This window comes from Nymphalis io, chromosome 26, assembly GCF_905147045.1.
Source record: "Nymphalis io chromosome 26, ilAglIoxx1.1, whole genome shotgun sequence".
Classification (NCBI taxonomy): Eukaryota; Metazoa; Arthropoda; class Insecta; order Lepidoptera; family Nymphalidae; genus Nymphalis; species Nymphalis io.
Genome location: NC_065913.1, coordinates 9351759 through 9376592, shown reverse-complemented (window position 1 = coordinate 9376592; position 24834 = coordinate 9351759). Strand labels below are relative to the sequence as shown.

Here is a 24834-nt window from a genome sequence, read left to right as displayed (position 1 = left end):
TTGCCATCCCGGGGCATATAAAAAAAAAAAAAAAAACCATAATGTCTAGCATAATGTTACATGTAGTAGACACTAGATGTCGCCAGTCTGCACTGTATTTGGATTTTTTATTATTATAGTAGTAGGCACAACTTGGTGCTGGTGCCGTTTTCTACTATCTTCATTATGTTCAGAGCATCTTCTTTGCAAATATTGATATTTGAGTTTCAAGTAGATGGTTAATATTTGTCTCTGGTCAGACACTCTCTGTCCAATAAAAAATAATTTATTATAAGGGAAATGGTAAACGGGGTGGGTGAGATGCTAATCTATTCTCTTCAAAGCCCTCGTATAATTATGACTGCCTCGTTGGTCTAGCGGCTTGATGTAAGGCAGGCCCGGAGGTCCTGGGTTCAATTCCCAGGTCGGGCAAATAAAAAAAAGCTATTGGGTTTTTCTGTCAGAAAATTCTGAGTAGCAGCCCGGAGTCTGGAAGTTGGAAGTGTGTACACTCCCATGCCTCGGAAAGCACGTGAAGCCGTTGGTCCTGCGCCTGAACTCTTTCCGGTCCGGTCCGGTATTGAGAGTGAAAATATCAGCTTTAAAGAACAGGACATTTTAAACGAAAGTATAATATCCTTCTTTTAAAATATATTAATTTTAATTAATTCAATCATTTAGTGTATCACTCGTAACATTTCTTGTGAACGTATCATTGTGATTTGCATTAGTAATGAGGTATTTCTCTTTTATAAAATTTACCAAAAACTTTGGAGCGACCGCTCCGCCCTGTACTTTTTCTGATCTGATCTAAATTGACAGCCAGCCTATGTGCCTTGGAAGTAGCCACTTGTACTTTTGACGCTATAAATTGACATATATTCCAGAACTACTTACAGTTGATTTAAACCCTGTACTAATTGAAATTAATTAGATAATTATTTAATATTAATATCACAGTATTAATTGATTGCGCGTATTTACAAAGATTGACTCTTCTCCACACCACATCGTTACAAATAGAATTCGTTTTCTTCTTGCAATATATGGTGCTCCAAAAAAAATTGATTCCATAGACAAATATAAATATTTGAAGTTTGTAAAATCTGCATGGAACAAAAAAACAGTACAGTTGTCTTGTCTGCCTCCAACATCCGCTCCTGCCTTTCAACACTTGTATCGTGTGTATTATCAAGTTCAAGTATGGCTAGGCAATACAGTATTAATTAGATATCTCACCGAATGGTGAGATATCGAGGTGAACTATTTTTGTAGAGAATTTTATGATCTACAACTTTTGTCTAACATATTTTCACGATAAAACTTACCGTTTTCGAGAAAAATTGAAAAAAACCTTAATTTTGTACGTTTTGTACCCTGAATAATTTTTTTTGCAGAAGTAGGATCGAAGGGGATTTTTGACATTTTATTTATAATGATGTATTTAATGTCTCTGCCAATTTTCAGCTTTATGCGAATTTCATTACGTTTTTCGGACAATTTAAATACTGCTATTTTACCTCTTTTAAAAATTGCTGATGTAGTTTCGCAACCAGCAAAAATAAAATATGAGCTTGACATTTTGGATATGCAGTCAGAATTTGTGATGAATATATTGTTGATTGTACTTGAGCTTTCCCAGGTTTCAAAAAGTAAATAATTTTATCATTTGGAGTCCGTGCAGTCAGTAATATCAACAAATCAACATCTGCCCTAACAACAAAACAGTTGTATTTGAACTTTTCCATTGTTCTATTGCTGTTTCAGTTATAAGGACATCAGCATCATATATCAGCTTGTTTTATTGGAATATCAGCAGCTGTAAATTCTTCACAAAACATTGAAATGAAGCGAGACTTATTGTGAGTATTTGCAAGAAATTGTTGTTGGTTTGTTGGAACTTGGACGACGTTGTTCTGCAGCTTTAATATTTTTCGTATGATTAGTATAACCATCAAATACAATCGTACTGTTATGACTGTTATGTCTTTGTACATACTGAACATATTTTTCAAAAATAATATGAAATGTTTCATCTCGATCCGATACAAAACGGTGTAATAAATACCCTCCATTGATGATGTAGATAGCATTTGTGTTACCTGAAGTTGAAGTTGAAGTTGAAGTTTAAACATTCAAAGCAATTATAAAGAGCTGACTTCATAGTTTTACGCATTCCCACTGCATCAAAGAGTGATAATGGGTAAGGAGCTAATTCATATGCGAAGAATGTTTCAAGTTAATCTTTAAATATCTTAGTAATACTCATGCGTTGAAATAATAATACAGGGTCTATAGGCACCTTTTCATCATGTACTTTTATGACGCTACTTGCACTTAAAAGAGGAAGTACTCTATTAGCGCGTTTTGATTTAATATTATTAAACGTTTGGCCAGTGATTTTGCTTATAGAAGCAAGTCCAACTGCACGAGCATTATGACAGTATGACTCCGCTGGCAATGGACATAAGTTTTGGAAACACAGGGAACGGATCGTGTGATAAGAGTTTATTAATATCTTCAATATCTCTCTTTGCACGAGAATCGCTTGCATCCACATGCTGGTCTGTTGTGTCCATTCTAACATTAGCGAGATCTTCCAATCCTTCACACACAGTATTCATGGTATGCATGCCATAAACCCATTTACTAATGACACTTTCTTGCGTACTTCTCCCTCGAGCAACACCTCCGTCTGTTTTCATACACTTCATCATTGATTGTTCAATCACCATATCCGTCGAAGTTCCACAATATAATTTATCAGAACGTCTAATAGTGAAAAATCCTTCGGTAAATCTTTGATAAACACCAGGATCCATCAAGTTCTCTAATTGCATCATATCTTGTAGATATAAATGCGCAGGCTTGGCATACTATTATATATATATATATATATATATATATATATATATATACTGACACATGAAGATAGGGAAGCATTTCTTTAACGCAATTCAAATTAGCTCGCCAATCTCCCATACGTTCAGCTCTTATAAATTCCTTTACAATAGACACCATATGAAAATATTGTATCCATAGTTTCGCTGTAAGTCCTAGGTTGATGAATAAATGGTAAAAATAAAATTCGAGATTCCGAAAAATGTATAATATTACTTGTTAAATGTTCAATATAACCATTCCATCCGGGCAATAATAAATTTTTCCATTTCCTATATAACCATAACATATCTACTTTTAAAGTAAAGATGTTGTATTACTTTCATAATTAAAATCCTGCACAGCTATTTTGCTATACCCTACAACACCATCTGTTTGAAAGACTTGTATTGGCACATGAGCTTTTTCTGCGAAATATTGCGCTGAAGGAAGTATGTTTGTTCGTATTATAGGCTCTTCTGCTGTAACTGAACTTTTTGAAGAAATAATTTTAATGATCCCCATGATGTGAAGCGTATTATGACCGTCCAAAGTATGTACATTTATATCAGCATTATCTGCAACATACTGAATAAATGTGCCAGTTTCTGGTGGCAAAATATGCGGTGGACGATGCAGAACTGCTGCTGCCTCATACATTATAGTATCGTTATATATGATGCACATAATCCGAAAGATGAAAAAAAACTGATAAACCCAATTACAATAATGATTTGAAAAACCTAGGCCGAACAGCAGTCATTATACAGTTGCTAATAGTTGTACATATTAATTTCAAATGATCTAATTTAAATTATCGATTTTTTTAAATTACTTGCTCCAAAAAATAAGTCAAGGACTTCGGAATATCGCTGTCAATATTTTCAAACATTTGACTCGGCGGGGGATAACTATCATTATCAATCATTACAGATTGAATATCTTCTCGAATAATTGCTGCGGCAGCTTTCAGTATTCTGAATCGTTCTTCGTTTTTATTTTGTTTTTTATTTTCATACCAAGCTTTATTAAGAATATCGAACTGATTGTTAATAAAACAGATAATTGTTAAGCTCCCTTTTTTCTCAGTTATAATAATTTTATCACCATACTTTAATCTTCTTTTCATTGTTTTATTATCTATAGTTGGATTTTTGCCAATGTCTTAATTCTTTGCAATGAAAATTGACAATCATCATTATTTTCAATGTATTGAAATATTTCCTCCATCGCCAAGTTCACTGAATAATCTTCAGGACGACCGACTTTATATCCCGTAGTAGGCCTCAGAAAGATATTAAAACAGTTATTGTAGTACTTAGCTTCAGCAGCAACTAAGTCAAATTCATACCCAATGCGGTTCCGTCATGCTATGGCATAAATAAACATCACTGAGAAACTATATTTTGAGACAAAATAGTCGTACTTACGCGTGAAAACACACGCCGGCAATTTTCTTCTTGCTGTCGCTTTAACATGAAATAATACGACACTGCACCATTGTATAACCATCGATATGATATAAGGATTGTTTCTCGGCCTTTACACTGGATTAGAATCGTTTTCTAACATAAATATAAGCGAAAATTGAACATAAAACACAATGAACGCACCAACACTGGTTACAAGATAAGGGTCAAAAGATTTGATAATTCTATCTCTGTCTAAACCTGTCTACGCTACAGTACGTACTCGGTTCGCAGCTGGCGGACACGCAGCAGAGCGTCGAGCTGCGGGTCGCGGTGATGGGGCCGAACGAGGCGGGCAAGTCGACGCTCATAGGCGTTCTCACTCAAGGTACGTTCCTTATTATCTTGTTGAAGTCGTGAGTTCTAGTAACTAAATTAAATATTGAGTATTTAATTACAGGCACAAGGGACATAACATCTTAGTTCCCAAGGTTGGTGGCGCATTGGCGATGTAAGCGATGGTTAACATTTCTTGCAATGCCAATGTTTCCTATTCTATAAAAAAAAATATTTATAAGGCTTCGTATCCAGAAGTTTTTGATTCGATTATCATGTAGAGATCCTATCGTGTGTACTCGTAATAAGGAGATGACGCCTTATCCCAGCTGTGGGTAAAAATGCTGTTACATTTTTAAACAAGTTAAATGATACCTACTCAGTCGGGACAAAAACCGACTTTGTTAATATTATATTGTAATATCATTTATTTTATCCTCAGATAAATATTTTATGGTCAAGAAACTTAGTTGTAATTACAATGGCAGTATAAAATTTGATCTTGAAATTGTAATGACGTCATTGGTTTATGGTATGTTAGCTGTTTGTAGTGCGCAATACAATAGTTTTTCTTTTCTACAGGTGAACTCGATAACGGTAGAGGGTGCGCTCGCCTGAACATGTTCAGGCATTTGCACGAAGTGAAAAGTGGTAGGACGTCCTCGCTCAGCCACGAGATACTCGGCTTCGATGCTCAGGTGCGCTAATGATTATTTTGACGTTTATTTAAATTAAGAACAATCCCCCACCCACTTGCAAAGCCCGGGCAAACACCACTGCACTTTGATGTGCTTAATTAATGGGCACATTGTCAGGAGATCTGCTTTTTTGGGATGAAGTATTGCTATGTATATGAATCAACCCGCATTGAAGCTGCAAGTTAGAGCTCCAAATCACAAGTGGAGGGGAGGCCTTAGCCCAGCAGAGGTGTTATTTTTTTATAATAATTAAATAGAAAAAAAAAGTAAAAGTAAGTTGTACACAAGAAGTGAGATTTGGAAGCGTGTAAAGACATTGTTTGCGCCTGAACTCTCTCTAATTTTCACCCTGGGATTTTATGTAAATGTCTATGTCCCACGGCTGGGCTAATCCCTCCCTCTTCTCCCTTTGATGAGGAGCTTATTCCAATACGCTGTTCCAATTTAGTGGTGCTAATCTGGGTTTTAACACGCTATCATTGGTAACGATTTACACATTCTATTCACTACCATCTCGGTTCTCAATAGGATTAAGAGTGTGTGGGAATAGAGACTGTCTGTGCTTGCACGCACACACAAGTACCATTATTAGTCCCATGCAGTTGTCTAAACCGTTCGTATCCGTAACAGCCTGTGAATGTCCCACTGCTGGGCTAAAGGCGGGTTGGTGGAATACACATGTGGCAGAATTTCAGTGAAATTAGACACATGCAGGTTTCCTCATGATGTTTTCCTTCACCGTCAAGCAGAGATGAATTATAATCACAAATTAAGCACATGAAAATTCAGTGGTGCTTGCCCGGGTTTGAAGTCACGATCATTGGTTATGATTCAGGCGTTCTTACCACTGGGCCATCTCGGCTACAAGTTGTCTAAACATCTTTATCTAGTTTTCATACTCATTTTTCAATTATATTAATCTTTGTAAAAGCTTCCGTTATTCTATTATCCAGTTGTATGATGGCGTATGTTACACCCCGTTAACGATAGATGGCGCTCATTCGAAATGTCACATTCCTGAATCGCGCTGTCTAGATATTCGCTACGGAGTATATATAGTGTAGAAGTGATTGTTCTTGTAATCTAATAAATTGTAGTTTCATTTACCTAATCTCAGGTATCAGTGTTGCAGAACTATCGATAGTTTGACCTCGAAAACTATTATCGACAGTACTTCCGAAAGTATCGTCTTGTGTCAATATTGTCGATATTATCGATAGTTACTATAGCTCTCTGTTCACAATACTATTGATAACTCGTTTGCCTGCCTCGTTGGTCTAGTGGCTTGATATAAGACCGCAGACCCCGGAGGTCCTGGGTTCAATACCCAGGTCGGGCCAATAAAAAGTTATTGGGTTTTTCTGTCAGAAAATTCTCAGTAGCAGCCCGGAGTCTGGAAGTTGGAAGTGTGTACATTCCCGTGCCTCGGAAAGCACGTAAAGCCGTTGGTCCTGCGCCTGAACTCTTTCCGGTCGTATCGGATCGCCGTCCCATCGGATTATGGGATTTAGGGAATAGAGAGTGCACCTGTGTTTGCGCACACACTTGTGCACTATAATATCTCCTACGTAGTTGGCTAATCTCTCTTGAGATTGGCCGCCGTGGCCGAAATCGGTCTGGAGGACATTATTATTATTAATACTATTGATAACAGCAATCAATAGGTATTCATTCGATAGTAACGATTTAATAAAACTTCATTAATAATAGTGTTGTTACTGGGCCTACTACATTACTTATCTTGAGAAAGCAATAATATAGTAATAATAATAATAATATTGGACATTATTCACACACGGTCATCTGATCCCAAATTAAGCAGAGCTTGTGTTATGGAAACCAGACAACTGATATACTACATATACTACTTTTCTTTTGTAAATACATACTTATATAGATAATTACACCCAGACTCAGGACAAACAGACATGTTCATGCACACAAATGTCTGTCCTGGGTGGGAATCGAACCCACGACCTTTGGCATGAAAGGCAAGTAACTACCAACCACGCCTACCAGCTCGTCAAAAAATCAATACGTTGTGCCTACGTATTAACTTTTATTAATGTAAGCAAAAATCACTGTCCATAATGGCACCTAGAAACAAGTCGATATTCGGTATGCTACATTGTCAATTAATACATTATTATATGTTCTGTCGCCAGTCGCCATTCTAACATCGCACTGTAATATCGTCGTAACAATTAAATATTGTAAATTATATTACAATACATATATCTATACTCAATTGCCTTTCATTACATCATCCACAAGACATTTAAGGCAAAACGTCAATACTATCGAAAAATCATTGATAGTCGATAGTCCAAAACTATCGATTTTATCGATAATGGACTATCGACATGCAACACTACCCGGTATTACTTATACCTAAAATGAAAGTCATATAATGTATTACATTCATATAATCAGGGTAATGTCGTCAACTACGGTTGTTCCGAGCTGATGACAGCGGAGCGCATCGGAGAGAGGAGCGCCAAGCTGGTGTCTTTCCTGGACCTGGCGGGCCACAGCAAGTACCAACGCACCACGCTCCACGGGCTCACGGGTTACTCCCCGCACTACGCCATGCTCGTTGTAAGTATGTTTATTTATTACTAGTTCCCATAAGTGTGGGGGGGCTCAGATTTTAGGTATCCTAAGTCTTTTTCTATAGCCCTGATAACGTGTTTTCAAATTTTTATTAGGTAAGGATTTTTTTGGAGTCCTGACATATCAAACCAAAAGTTAATTTTCATTTTATTGAATAAATATCTTATCTTATTAATACATTTTTACAAACAGCTCAAAATCAAAATAATTTATTCAGGTAATAATATATAAACCTAACACCAGCTCAAACTGTAGATCCTACTAAAAATAATCGGCAAAAAACTAAACTCTTTTGCTACAATTAAACTATGTAAGAGTTTAAACACAATTTTTTATCATATTTATAAACCCTTATCGAGCAATACGTCTTATTAATGAAAGTTTTTTAAGAGAGAGAGTTGGTTCCTCCTAACTGGCCTAGGCCAGTCTGGGTACGGGCCGCGGGGTTGCCCCCTAACCTGTCGTGTCTTTAATTTTTGGCCCGAGGGGCCAGGGTCACAGCGACCCAGTGGCTGTAAGTTTTTTAATTCAGCTACAAGATAATATTATAGATGGCACTGTAGTCATATTATCAACTTATACTATAAAGTTTTTTTTTTTCTAGATTTCGGCAACAGCCGGTATAACTCGCATCACAGAAGAACACATCGGTCTTCTGCTGGCTTTGGACATGCGGCTTCTTCGCAGTCATCAACAAGTGTGAACTGGTTAGCAACATCAACGCTGTTGTAGCGAGGCTGGCTCAATTGTTGGAACCCGCTAATAAGGTCATTGATTTTATTTTAAATAGCATCTATAAAGACTAGGTTATTATTTCTTACATCAATGCTTATGGGTGATGGTGACCACTTACCATCAGGTGGCCCAATTGCACACATATAACATAAAGAGAAGCCGGGGGGGGGGGGGAGTTTAACACACAAACAGATATATTTACTTTCCCATTTATAATATTAGTATATATTGTAATTGGAAACATGCAGGTTTCCTCGCGATGTTCTTCAAGGAGCACGAGATGATAAATCAGGGATGCTGTATAATTTATAGATTTATTTAAATTTAAAGTAATGGTATATATTGATTATTATTAGATTTATTTAAATTTAAAGTAATGGTATACAGTTGCGCGCGCGCTGTCTGTTAGAGCTGGTGCTGTGTTTTTTGTTCCCCGTTTAAAAATTTTAATCCAGTATTTTCGTAATTAATTCTTAATGTTTTTTCGTTAATTATATTATTTAGTGTTAACTTGAACCTTGATAATCAATCCAAAGTGCTTTGTGAAAGGATTCTTTACTTATTTACGAGTAAAAACGGCAAGTGGTAACAAATCAGTGACATTGAATTGACTTTGATTGCAATCATACGGTCTTGGTCATTGAACCCTGTTGGTGTGGGTCTCTACGTCACATGAGGTCTACAATTTCGCCCGTTTACTCAAACACCGCATGGCCCTGTGGCAACTGTGACTGCTTTTTGCGCTCGCCCTTTGAACGCATCTCGTGCGTTCTAGGTTCAAACCTCAGCCAAGCGCAAAAAAATATTTTCATATTTATTTGTGAATAATTATTTATCTAAATGAAGTACGCCTGCTGCAAATCAACGTCAGGGGGCGCCACCGAGGTAGTTACATGCGACAGTTGCGGTCAAAATTATCACTACAATTGTCTTAATCCTACGGGTACAAATAAAAACTTAACGCAAAATAGAAACAAATGGATATGCCCGGATTGCTTGCGTACCTTACCCAGACAAATAAACAGTGATAATACACCTGTACGCGGTCACAAACAAAATACAACATTAAACTACAACGAGAACATCACACTGCGCAGAGGTGGTTCGACCTCTACTATGGATATATCCTACCAACCCGATGATTACAATGCTTCATTTTTGGATCAAGTGAAATTAATAATATCCTCAGAAATCGCTATCCTCAGAACCGAGCTTAAATCTACCATTGCTCCTTTGCAAAATGACTTAAAAAATCTACGAGAAGAGGTTTCCAGCTTTAAAAACTGCTTAGAATTCTTAAATAACAAATTTGAAGAATTTAATAAAAGAATAAATAACAGCGAGACTGAAATCAAACGTATATCTGAGCAGTGTCTGGAAGTCAATTCTCTTAAGTCAAAGGTAGAAGCCATCGAAGTCGAAAACAATAGCCGCGAGCAATGGTCCCGTAGATCCAACGTAGAGATATATGGAATACCCGAAAAAAAAAACGAAAACCTATTCACCATTTTACAGGACATCGCTGGCAAGGCCGACTTCAACCTCAATGTTAATACAGACATAGATTTCATCACAAGAGTTGCTTCTAAGGACAAAGATGTTAAAAGAGCTAAACCTATTATTGTAAAATTCCTTTGTCGCTGGAAAAAAGATGACTTTCTGTCTCGAGTGAGAAAACTTAAATTGAAATGCCATGACATCGGCTTCTTATCAAATAACAAGAATATTTATTTCAATGATCATCTTACAAGTACAAATAAGTTACTGCTACAATTGGTAAAGAAGACTTGTAAAGAAAAATCCTATAGATACGTATGGGTTAAAAATTGTTGCATAATGGTACGCCGAAATGATACCAGTCCGGTTTTACATATAGTTAATTCTTGTGATGTAAAAAAAATTGTTTAAGTACTATCGTATATTGCAAAAAAAGTATTTCCTATATTTTGTTGTATTCTCTTGTTGTTATTTTGTATGTTATAAGTCAGGCTCTGTATGGCTATTCAATATTCTTATACTGCATTTTATTTATGTATCATTATCCTTATTTGTTATGTTTATTCCAAGTGTATTTCGCTGTACTTGCTTCTAGAATAATATACTTAATGCTTATATTGCTAAGAGCGTATTGGGCACTTCGCAGCTACATTATTCAATTATATTATTTGCAAGAGAGCGGTAATCACTTATCAGGTGTTACTAGTACATTTGCTGAACAATTAGCAAATATTTTAAATGATATTTTATTGTGCACAATTGCCTTTTCCGCTTATAATGGCTAGGGATCTTAGTATTATTTATCAAAACGTTCGTGGACTCAGATCTAAAACTAATATTTTTTATAGGAACCTTATTCATGTTGACTGTGATATTATATGTCTTAGCGAAACCTGGCTGAATGAGTCTCTATTTGATTCGGAATTCTTCGACACACGGTATTCTGTATACAGAAGCGATCGTGATTACACTTTACGAGGAAATAGCTTAGGTGGCGGAGTTCTGATAGCTATAAGATTTCATCTCAATATTCACTCCTCATCTAAAATAAATTTGACAAATTCTGCGTCTGAAGTGATCAAAGTTAGCTTATCAATTAACTTGCTACCAACATCTAGATTAGTGCATATATACTGTTGTTATTTCCCTCATGGTAAATACCACTATGAAACATTATGCGAGTTTTTTGAATTAGTATCGTCAGAACTCATTTATAATCCTGACGACATTTTTTTAATATTGGGAGATTTTAACATTTCAAATGCTAAATGGAGTTACTGCCAGAATAGTATGGATCTTCAGAATATTTCTGACAATGACATTCTTATTGACTCTATATACCATTTTCTGAATTTTAATAACTTAAAGCAATACAATACAGTACCTAATATTAATAATAGATTTCTCGACTTAGTTATAAGTAATTGTGAATGTTCAATAGTAAGACACAGCGACCCACTTGTACCCGAAGACTCACATCATCCTACATTACTCATTTTACCTAAGATAACCGTACCGCGTGCAATTTCTAAGGCTTCTCGCACCATACGCATGTTTCATATAGCCGATTATACAGCAGTTAATAGAGCTCTGGGTGACATTGATTGGTTTGATCTCCTTAGTGAATCAGATATTACAAAAGCAGTAGATTTATTTTATGAAACGGTTAACAATGTTATACGTGAAATGGTGCCAACAAAAACTGTTGTATGCAACCGTCATTATCCATTCTGGTACTCAAAATCCTTAGTAAAGATTATTGCTGAAAAACTTAAATATCACAAAAAATGGAAAATGTACAACAGAAATATGGACTATGATACTTTTTGTTTATTGCGGGAAAGACAAAAAAGGGTTCAGATTTATTGCTACGACAGTTACATTAATTATTCCGAAATTCAAATTAAAAAGAACAGTAAATTTTTCTGGACTTTTGTTAAATCGAAACATGCTTCTAATTGCTTCCCTGAAACTATGTTTTATAATGATTCAGTTGCTACTGGTGGCAATGATGTTTGTCAACTTTTCAGCCAATACTTTAATTCGGTCTATGAAGCGACAGTTTCTGGCATTTCTGATCATGATTTAGATAATGTATCATCCAAGACGCATTTAAGTATTTGCTCTATAACTATTACACAAGAGATGGTCGAATGCTATCTTAAAGGTCTTGATATCAGAAAGGGATACGGGCCTGATGGCATTCCTCCTTTATTTTTAAAATCATGTCGCGCTACTCTATCATATCCGATCTATTTGTTATTCAATAAATCGTTGACTACTGGTAATATGCCTTCTGTATGGAAGCGATCATATATAGTACCAATATTCAAATCAGGTAATAAGCACGACATAAAGAATTATAGACCTATTTCTAAATTATGCGTCATAGCGAAAACTTTTGAGAAAATTATCTATGATTCTATCTTTCCTTTATTACGTCCAGTTATTCTTGAACAACAACATGGATTTGTTAACTGTAGATCGACAGAGTCCAACCTCTGTGAGTTAGTGCACCGTGTTTCTTCATCTATGGATAAGGGCAACCAGGTAGATGTAGTTTATACCGACATCTCCAAGGCTTTTGATAAAATTTCACATAACATATTACTTAAAAAATTGAAAGAAGTCGGTATACACGGCGATTTGCTTCGGTGGATAAGTTCATACCTTCGAAACCGTAGCCAGGCTGTGACAATCAAAGGTTATTGCTCATCCTTCTTTCCTGTCTCTTCAGGTGTACCTCAGGGATCTCACCTTGGCCCCCTGCTTTTCAATTTATATATTAATGACGTCAATGGCATAATTAAAAACTCATGTATTCTGTTATACGCAGACGATATGAAAATTTGTAGAGAGATTGCGACTCCGTTGGATTGCTCACTTTTGCAAGAGGATCTAGACAGATTGTGTCTATATTGTAAACACAATTCTCTATATTTAAATATAAATAAATGTAGCGTCATTCCTTTTTCACGGAAACGCGATCTTACTATATATGATTATCGTCTAGACGGTGTTGAGATTAATAAAGTGACCGAGGTGAGAGACCTGGGTATACATCTGGACAATAAGTTGACCTTCGGTTTGCATATAAGTAAGACAGTGGCTAAAGCTTGTCGAATGCTTGGTTTTGTGTTTAGAACGTCGAAAGATTTCAAGAAAACTAGTACCCTAACTCTTCTATATAATTCCTTTGTACGACCTATCCTCGAATACGCTTCCACTGTTTGGAATCCGCATTACAAAACATACATACACCGATTGGAAAGAGTACAAAATAAATTTATAAGATTTGTGCGTTTTAAGGAATTTATACATAATAATGAATGCTTAATTACGTTATCACTCGCTGACAGAAGAGCGATCAGAGATCAAATATTCTTATTTAAATTAATTAATAATTTAGTTGATTCCCCGTTTCTCTTAGGTTGTATTAGTTTCCGATGCTCTCGAATCACCACACGTAAGTGCTTACTTTTTAATCCGTCACTCACCCGAAGCAAGTATGCGCAAAATATATTTGTATACAGAGCCTGCACCGATTACAATAAACGATTTAGCGAAATTGATTTTTTTACAACAGAGAATGTTAATAAAATAAGAAAATTATTGAAAGAATACTTGTTTAATAAATAATTAATAAAATTGATATTTTTTTGTAAATTAATAATGTATATGTATATTGAATCAATTACTTGCCATAAATTGATGATTTATGATGTTACTTTAATTGTTGAAATCAAATTTAAATATTTTTAATGACATTGTTTATATTTATGTTCATTAATATTATTGTAATTTAACTTCTTGATTTTTTTTTTTTTTTTAACTTTGTAATTAGTCGATTTGATTGTACTCGTAGATTGCATTGTATTTTTGTCTCTTTCTGTTGTCTTTTTTACATGCATACTCTAACATTTGTACTATTTTTAAGTGGAAACTTTATTGGTTTATGATTTAGTAATAATTCCTTAATTCTATGTAATAACACACTGTATGTTTCCCAAATATAAATAAAATAAAATAAAATAAAATAAAAAAATTGGTATTATTACAGAAACCGCTGTTAATAACTGACGAGAATATGGAAAGGAACTGCGTTGCGCCGCAAAAGTCGATACTGGACACCATAGACAATCTAGACGAGGAAATCAAAAAGGATGAGGAGTGAGTAGCTTCACAAGCCTTTATTTAACCCGAAGTGATTCTGGGTGAACTCTTATGTATGACCTTAAAACGAGTTCCATTTGGTAATGGTAATAGTATTGTCTATAGCTACGCCAACCACCCTTGCTAGATACTTGCCTTTCACGCCAAAGGTTGTGGGTTCGGTTCCCACTCAGGACAGACAATTGTGTGCATTAACATGTCTGTTTTTCCTGAGTCTGTGTGTAATTGTCTATACAATAGTATATCAGTTGTCTGGTTGCCATAGTACAAGCTCTGCTTAGTTTCGGATCAGATATATATATATATATATAGTTGAACGCAAATCACAGTAGTGTCGGCCGGCAGGGTGGCCGTGTTCCCGGTGAGCTGCGTGCGCGGCGCCGGCCTCAACGCGCTGCACGCGTGCCTGCTGGCGCTGGCGCCGCGCCGCGACCTGCAGCGCCCCGAGGACGTGAGTGAACCATATGTTGCGCAGTTGACTAGTATCCTTTTTATTAAATTATAAATGTTATAATTTATGTCACTTTACAGGAGGCGTGCGAGTTTCAAATAGACGAAATTTTCCACGTAGGGGACTCGACGGGGCCCGTCGTGGGGGGACTGCTCGCGCGAGGGCGACTCTACGAGGGCAACGAACTTATCATAGGTGCGTTGCGTTCTGTTAGTTGTGAGATGAATAGAGCGACGTATATTTAACACCCCCCCCCCCCAGGACCTCTGGAGTCCGGCGAGTTCGCGGAGATATCCGTGCGCACGATATACCGCAACCGCGTCCCGTGCGGCAGCGTGCGCGCGGGACAGTCGGCATCGCTGGGCCTGGGTCGCTTCCCGCCGGGACTGCGGCAGGGCATGGTGCTGCTAGCGCGGCCGGGGGGCTACACCGCTGGACACGAGCGGCCCACCTTCGGAGGCTGTCCGCCCGGGACTTGCAGAGGACGACAGGTGGGTCGCTAATGCAAACCTTATTACTAAATAAAAACTTACATGTATTTAAGACAGAATATATATACGCGGCCAGTAGAGCTATTCTAGAATTTTAGATTCATCACTCTCCGGTGAAATGTTGACATGATGATGATGATGATGAGTGAGAGAATGTTCTTACAGAGTAGCCATACTGGTTGTAGCTTTATGTTTAAAATTATATTATACAAACGATTTAAAAAGGCCTTTTTGAATAACGTTTCTACCGCCATGGCAATACTTAGTATTATTGTGTGCTAGTTTGAAAGATGAGTTAGACAGTGTAACTATAGGCACAAGAGACGTAATATCTTAATCCCCAAGGTTGATGGCGCATTACGATGTTAGGGGTGATTAATAGACTGTGACAAAGTCTATGGGTAGTGACGACCACTTACCATAAGGTGGTCATTTGCCAGCGTACCTATACGAAATTAAAAAGTGATATATTTTTTTATTTTCAAAATTCATTGTTACAGACATCAGAACTAGTCCAATCGTCGCAAGCTTCGGAGAAGACTCGAAAGAACGCGAGGAGACAGAACGAGAATATCCTCCAGGACATCGCCAACGTGAAGAACAGCCTCACGAAGACATCGGACACGAAGTGCACGAACGTGTACGTGTCGGACGACGGAAGCAAGTACAGCGACGCGCACGTGTCGAGCGATACGCAGGACAAGTGCGTGTGTGACGACCTGGTGTTCCTCGAAGACCCAAACGACCCTAGAGGCTGTATATACTTTCAGGTGAGCAGAAAACTCTACTCGTTTTTAAAAAATTAGCAAACCTTAGATATGCGATTCCATGCGATTCGCTACCAGCTCTGCTGTATTGTACACTACAAACACTTCTCGATCAATATATCTCTATATACAACACGACACTGTTACACTTAACTACTTGTATACACTTTAGTTTTACTTACAAAGTTCCGATAACAACTTCACAGATAACCAAAACGCTAAATTTTTCGCGAATCCATAGTCAATACCACAGAATATTAAGATTTCGACCAAATTTCAAAGTCAAAGTTGCTTATATACTCTACTTGCTATTGGAATCGACTATAGATTTGTATGTGTTTGCACAGTACATTGTGTGTGTGTGTTTTTTTTATCCGTAACAGCATGTGAATGTCCTGCTGCTGGGCTAAAGGCCTCCTCTCCCTTTTTTGAGCAGAAGGCTTGGAGCTTATTCCACCGCGCTGCTCCAGTGCGGTTTGATGGAATACACATGTGGCAGAATTTCAGTGAAATTAGACACATGCAGGTTTCCTCACGATGTTTTCCTTCATCGTAAAGTACGAGATGAATTATAATCACAAATTAAGCACATGAAAATTCAGTGGTGCCTGGACCATCTCGGCTGTTTTTTTTATATGCTAGCAATATTAGCACAGACTGTGCAATATAATATGTAATGCGGTCATGAATTAAATTTGATTGAATATAACAGGCATCCGTGCATGTCCTGAGACACTCCACGGCCATCTACCCAGGGTTCCAGTGCTCTGTGCATGTCGGGAACGTGCGTCGAGGTAACGAATACATACATCAAACTCACTTTGCGGAGTGGAGTTAAATAGTTTAATTTTGGTATAGTTGGTGGTTTTGCGTAAAATACTTAAGTATGATAATGATATTTATTTTTTTATGTTATATTCCTGTTTAGCGGTAGAAGATCTGATGAGTGGGTGGTACCAACCCAGGCGGGTTTGCACAATGCCCTTACCACCAGTTACCACACACACTTATAATATATTCTGCCGCCAAACAGCAATAGCATTGTTGTTGGTGAGTAAAACAGTGTAACTGCAGGCACGAGGGACATAACATCTTAGTTCCCAAGGTTGGTGACGCATTGGTGATGTAAGCGATGGTTAATATTTATTGCGGTGTCAATGTCTATGGGCGGTGGTGACCATTTACCATCGGGTTGCTCATCTCATCGCTGACCACGGGTATATTTTTCGCTTTAGGGTATAATGTCTCCGAACAACGTGCTGAGGGCGGGCGAGGGGGCCTCCGTGCTGTTCAGGTTCGCCCGCTGTCCGGAGTACCTCGTGCGGGGCCGCCGGCTGCTGTTCACGGCGGGGCTGGGGACCAGGTACCGCTCAACGAACCCAACGATAACTTCTAATTACAGTTGAATTGTTGAGCTAATAAAGTATATCGTCAGCTCAGTGTTGGTATCCGAGATTGCTAGCTGCACTGACTTTCACACATTTAATTTATAAGTGTTCGGTGAAGGAAATCCATGCATCGAAGCAGGTTGTGGAATAAGCTCAAACCTTCTCCTGAGAAGGAGAGGTTTTAGCCCAGCTGTGGGACATTTATATACTGTAACTGTTTTGAATCATGTTGGAATAAGTTTTGTTCTTAAGAAGAGATATCTTCGACCAACAGACACTTTTGTACTTTACTAGCAAAACCCGGTAGGTGGCTGTTAATGTGGTACAGCGCCATCTAGCGGCGTTACAACGAAGTGGATATTATAAAATCATCCATGAGACATACATCTAAATTTCAACTATGATGGTGATTCAAACGGTCCGAACTCTATTAATCACAAACAGATACACAAACAGCCATTTTTATATATTAACGAAATTGTTTTGTTACAGAGCCATCGGCCGGGTCACGCAAACCTTCCCGTACATACCATGAATTCTATAGAACACGGCTCCAATGTAAAATTCGAGATCTCTCTAGAATATTCTAGATAAATTAAATATATTAATTGTATCTGTAACTAGTTTTCTTGTCGTGTTCACTTCATGATTGCGTGGGGGGCGTTTCGCCTTGCGGATTAAATTTCAAAAAACGACAAACGATGATGGTATTTTTAAGTTGTAGTGAATGCTGGGGTCCCCCAGGGATCTGTGCTATCTCCCACACTCTTTCTTTTGCATATCAATGATATGCTCTCCCTTGGGAACATACATTGCTATGCAGACGATAGTACAGTGCATGGTGGATGCCACGGACGCGCAGTGGCTGGGCGGGTGGAAACTGAGGAGAGGCGGGAGAATCTTGTCATTGAACTCGATAGGACGTTAGAGCTCATCGCCAAATGGGGCTCTGATAATCTTGTTGAGTTTAATGCCAAGAAAACACAGGTATGCGCTCTCACGGCGAAAAAGTCAACATTTTCCCCTCTTCCCTCCCTCTGTGGTACTCCGCTGGTGATGCAAAGCAAAATCGCCATGCTGGGGATTGACGTTCGCTGCGACCTTAGTCCAAGGGATTACATCGAGGCTGTTATAAAAACAGCTTCACGGAAACTCGGAGTTCTGAACAAGGTGCGGCGATTTTTCACGCCACAACAACTGTGCTTGCTGTACAAAACACAGGTACGGTCTTGCGTGGAATATTGCTCGCACCTTTGGGATGGCTCCGCTAAGTACCTACTTGAGGCCTTGGACCGGTTGCAGCGACGTGCCGTACGCATTATTGGCGACGTAAAGGTCACAAACACCCTTGAACCTTTACAATTGCGTCGTGAGATAGCAGCACTGAGCGCTTTCTATCGACTGTATCACGGCGAGTGCTCTGAGGAATTATTCTCTCTAATTCCCGCTTCCCCCTTCCTTCTGAAGTCCACGCGAGCTGGTTCTCGATGTCACCGCCTAACTGTGACATCAATTCCATCGCGCACAAAGAAATTTGGCAACTCCTTTCTTTGCCGCACTACCAAAGAATGGAATTCCTTACCAGCTCACGTGTTCCCCTCCTCTTACAACCCGGGTTCCTTCAAACGAGGCGTGAAGAGGCATCTTGCGGGCCGGCAAGGCGGGGACGGCTAGTACAGAATATTCTTCCCGACTGTACTGGCCGTCGTCGCGTTTGGACTCTACTACCACTTACCATCAGGTGGAGTAGAGTCATTCGCCATCCCGGGGCATATAAAAAAAAAATATATGTGATCGAGCAAATTTTCACTCATAACTCATTTTTATTCAGTCAGTTAATTAATCAGTGTCAGAGTTTTTATTACGTATATAACATACATGCAAAACGTCTATGCTTATGTATAAATAATATTGCAATATATAAAGGCTTATATATATATATATATATATATATATTTTTTTTTTCATTTATATATATATATATATATATATATATATTATATATATATTATATTATATATATATTATATGTATTATATATATATATATATATATATATATATATATATATATATATATATATGAAAATATAATACATCCAATTTCTAGTTAATATTAAATAATTATATAACTAGGTTTATGAAATAACGTACATACACAATGGATATTACATCTTGGTTCCCAATGTTGGTGGCACATTGACAATATAAATGATGGTTAATATTTCTTAAAACGCCAATGACGCGGTGGAGAATTACCACCAAAATTACATTAGCCTTCCTATTCGAAATTAAAAAAGAGAAACAGAAATCGCAACAGTAAAAGGTTATAAGTCTTTATATTTGAAAATATGCACATTCAAAAACATTAAATTCTTAGTTTGCCGATCTACCCTTCCGTGACGCCACGGTGACAGGACTATGATAATCTTATCGTATGTTAAATTGTTACAATAATAACTTATTTAGAAGTTAGTTGACTTAAAATTTCAAATAAACTGAGATTTAAATTAAATATTCTTATTTAAATGTAAAATAGCACTATGTACGTGTTAATATTGTATTTAATACACCTTTTACAATTAGTTGAAATGTATATTTAGTATATTCCAATCGTAGGAGTAAATATAAACTAACTTTATATTTCCATATCCCGTGATAGTCGCTAATAGCTCAGCTTAACTACTTTCTCGAATAAAACGCAATTTTTTCGCAAATCCATAATGAATATCACAGATAACTCAAAATCTCGACCAATGATATCGCGCCAATTCAATTTCAGTTGTTAATTTGCCTTTGTCTACTCTTGAGGCTTTAATACACTAGTTATTTTCTATTTAAATGAAATAACATATTTATATGCATACATATATAACGTAACATTTTTAAAATGATAATCACGCCCCAAGGAACAAATCTTTAGGTTTGTATTTTTTTTTGTTAATGGTAGCTCTTACAATGCCAATGTTACTTTTGCATTATTAAGCCGCGCTGATATGTAAAACTCCAATAACAATTGATTATAAATTTAAAACAATAATGTTGTACAGTAAAATAATTTTTGTATTTATTTAAAAAAAAAAACATGCTTAGTATTTTAAAAACACAAACGTCATGACGCCATTTTGAATTACAATTTTGGCGCCATTAATATAATCACTACCACAAGAGGTAAACCAAAATTAGCTTTCATATTGTTAGTATTTAAACTTTGTAGATTAAATGATATATCCAGTTCCTGTTTATAAATTGCAATTTTAAGTTAATGATACATATTTATATAACATTACGATATCTAACTATCAATGATCGGATTATTTAATGCCGATTTTACTTTAGACGATATGACATTGAATTTTTATGATTTGTATTAATTAATATTTTTATAGCTATCTGTGGTATCGATATTAATTAAACTACAATAATATTAAACATAATTTAATAAAAGCAATTAATGGTTGATAAGTATGGGATAAATCGTTTTTCAATATAAGGGCGCAATAAGATTTTTTTTAAACAAAGATAATTAGTATCATTTACGTTTTTGGTCTAAGAAAACGTGTCGCGTTAAAAGTTATTTTTTTAAAAGAATAAACATATTCAAACCTTTACTAACCTGATTATTATATTACACATAACAAATTAAAAAAAATTGCAGCATAAAATAATGTTAATTATATATAAATTAAAAAATAAACATCCAGGTATTTAGGTATAAGTTGTAATAACTCGGTCATATTTTTTTGAGAACTTCAGGCATTATAAGCACGAACTATTCCCGTCAATCATATTCTGATCAGTTATAAATATAAATGAAATTTCGTCTATTACCTAACTTATGTAATACTAAATTTAAATATGTACCAAAACAAAATTATATATTACTATTTTGGTAAATTTTTACAAAATTCAAGCGATTCATCACTGCTTGAAAATAATATTTTATTCTTATTAGGCGCCATTTTGAACATATAAGGAATGGCCTGTGTTTAAGACTCTTTAAGCTAAATAACAATAATTATTAAAAGAATAGCAGACCTAACATCAGAAATAGCATTTGTGTGATAACCATCCTCAAGAATATTAAAAAATGCTCTGTTATGTCATATTCTGTTATTTTGAAAAGACCCCATTTTCAAATTCGTATTGTGTTATTTAAATTTATTAAAATATTAAATATTTTTAAACATAGTCATGACGCCATTTTAAATTTAAATTTTGGCGCGATTCATATTATTGTATTGTTGTATACATATCTTTTGTCGAAGTATTTAAATTTTGTACATTAAATCTAAATGATTTTTCTAGTTCCTGTAAGCTGATATAACTTGCTATTTTAAGTTAAATATACGTATTTATGTAACACAAACGTAAGACATTTTTAAGTGACACCATTTTGAAATTCAGAAATATTTATGGGAACAAAATTAATTAAATAATTTGCTGTTTCGTTTTTCATATGTAAAAACAATTGTAAGTAAATGTTTTAATTTATAATTTGTATGAACTAAAAATACCTAAAAAGTAATCCTACTAAAAAAATGTATAAGTGTATTTTTACATTTACTCTATATTTATCATCAAATTTGTATTTTATATATATTCCACTAAGATTCATTTTAACTTTTATCTTCTTCTTAACGACTTTAAAATTTTCTTACATATCTTATTGTTTATACAAAAATAGTCCTTATTACATAAATTTTAAGTACGTATTTTATTAGATCTCTTTGCCTCAAAGTATCAATTAATCCGAATTAATTTAATTTGATAAAGTAATGGTAAGCGATGAAATGATGGTGTTAAATAATTAATTGTGTATTTTTTATTTATTTTTGTGTATTAATTAATTGTGTGTGTGGCAGTTCGCTTAGAATATTAATTTGAAACGTGTGTTACTTTAATTTTTTAATTTTGTCAGAGTAATCGGCCAGTTTTAATAAAATTTAGCTTCGTGTCATCGATTTATGAAAATTTTAGGGTGTTATTAGACTAAATTAATCTTTTTATTTAATTATGCTTTGAATAAAACGTGTGATTGTGACTTAAAAAATAAAACAATGTTTTTTACTGACTTAGAAAAATGTTATATATTAGCAAAGTTTAAAAATTTTTTTAAATCAGTCATTCAATATTTAAAAAAAAATTAAAACATTATTTAGCTTTTTATTAGACCCTAATAAAAATAATTAAAGTATGTTGGATTTTTTATTTAAAATCTTTGTAATTTAAGCTACACTTTGTAAAAAAGAAATTGGCAATTATTGTGTCAACCCGCGTTCATAAGAAAGTTTCACGACAATGCGCGCTTGCTGAGTTGGTGATAATTAATCAAGTAGACTTATAAGTACATTCGAATTATTTCACAAAGGCTTAAAGCTACTAGTTGTGGATATATGCAGATTCTACCAAGAAGAACTGAACCGAAGAAAGAAACTCAATAGTAAATCTTGTAGCGTTAATCGAATTCCATACATTAGCATATAAACATAAATATCGTTGTACCCAAATGGGTACATTAAATCATATAATCGACTAAATAGTCGATTATATGATTTAATTAATGATTAAACGAACTTACCATAATGTCAAAATAATATATTACTATTTTGGTAAATTTTTACAAAATTTAAGCGATTCATCACTGCTTGAAAATTATATTTTATTCTTATTAGGCGCCATTTTGAATATATAAGGAATGGCCTGTGTTTAAGACTCTGCGGCAACATGAATGGAAAAAAATACCGTTAAGCTAAATAACAATAATTATTAAAAGAATAGCAGACCTAACATCAGAAATAGCATTTGTGTGATAACCATCCTCAAGAATACTAAATAATACTGGTGGTAGGGCTTTGTTCAAGCTCGTCTGGGTAGGTACCACCCACTCATCAGATATTCTACCGCAAAACAACAATACTTGATATTGTTGTGTTCCGGTTTGAAGGGTGAGTGAGCCAGTGTAATTACAGGCACAAGGGACATAAAATCTTAGTTCCCAGGGTTGGTGGCGCATTGGCTATAAGCGATGGTTGACATTTCTTACAATGCCAATGTCTAAGAGCGTTTGGTGACCACTTACCATCAGGTGGCCCATATGCTCGTCCACCTTCCTATTCTATAAAAAAAAAATAAAAAAAAGAATATTAAAAAATGCTCTGTTATGTCATATTCTGTTATTTTGAAAAGACCCCATTTTCAAATTCGTATTGTGTTATTTAAATTTATTAAAATATTATATATTTTTAAACATAATCATGACGCCATTTTAAATTTAAATTTTATAGAATTAGGATTACGTTGTTAATGTACCAGGAGAACATAAACAGTGAGACGGTTTCACCGAACAATTACTCTACTACTACTAGAAGAATCTTTTAAAGGGAAAGCCGGAGTATGCTTGTTTGTCAGGGCTGGTGTTTGTTATCACCGATTGCGCTGCTTGGAGGACCCCTCCTTCTCCATGTTGGTGGTACGTGTGGACCTGGTTCGTCAGAGTCGAGTCTACGTGTGCCTCTACAGATCCCACAATGGTGACTTGGAGACAAGCCGATTATTTGACCATCTTCGTCGGGTGGCAGATGCTGCGCAAGAGCAGTTTCCTAACGCGGAATTGGTGTTTTTGGGGGATTTTAATGCTCACCATGAATCATGGTTGAAATCCCTCAAAACTGACCATGCTGGAAGAACTGCTCATGCTTTTGCTCTCACACACGACTTGACCCAACTGGTTGATCAGCCCACCAGGATCCCAGACATTGATGGGCAAGCGCCTTCTCTACTGGATCTTCTGCTGACTTCTCACCCGGTGGAATATCAGGTTGTGGTTCAAGCTCCACTTGGTTCTTCGGATCACGGCCTTATATCTACCAAAGTGCCACAGGCCAAGCTGCCGCCATCAGCGGTATGCAAACGTCGCGTTTGGCACTATAAGTCGGCAGATTGGGACGGTATGCGCGATTACTATGCGTCAGTCCCTTGGAAGGAACATTGCTTCAGTGGGAATGACCCGACAGCTAGTGCCGCTGCTGTTGCTGATGAGATCATGTTAGGAATGGAATACTACATTCCTACCTCAGATCTCATCAATAGGGGTACGCGTAACCGTTGGTTCACTCGTGAATGTGCCGACGCTGTATCATCTAAGCAGGCGGCATATCACACGTGGATCAACGGCTGAATTAGCGGGGCATCTAACATTGACTCACTGAAAGCAAACTACAATAAAAATTCCAAGTCCTGTAGGAAGGCATACACGAGAGCGGATGCACAGCGCATTGTACAGATTGGTCATGACCTTATTTCGCATCCTAGGGGCTCCCGTAGCTTCTGGCGTCTGACCAAGTCTGTGCAAAACAATTTCTGCCAACCTTCGCTGCCACCGCTCAGAAATCCGGACGGATCGCTAGCTCACAGTG

General features: G+C 36.3%; 1 protein-coding gene and 2 long non-coding RNA genes across 3 annotated transcripts in view; 2 read left to right on the top strand and 1 right to left on the bottom strand.

The window, feature by feature from the left end:
* Positions 1-24834, bottom strand: part of LOC126778579 (uncharacterized) — a 152562-nt gene that overhangs the window by 32384 nt on the left and 95344 nt on the right. The window lies entirely within an intron of this gene.
* LOC126778639 (uncharacterized) lies at positions 5265-8573 on the top strand. The gene is made up of 3 exons (XR_007670188.1): positions 5265-5302; positions 7736-7900; positions 8520-8573. It is a non-coding gene; the product is annotated as an uncharacterized LOC126778639 (long non-coding RNA).
* Positions 14290-14912, top strand: LOC126778627 (uncharacterized). Its single transcript, XR_007670175.1, has 3 exons — positions 14290-14317; positions 14666-14771; positions 14852-14912. It is a non-coding gene; the product is annotated as an uncharacterized LOC126778627 (long non-coding RNA).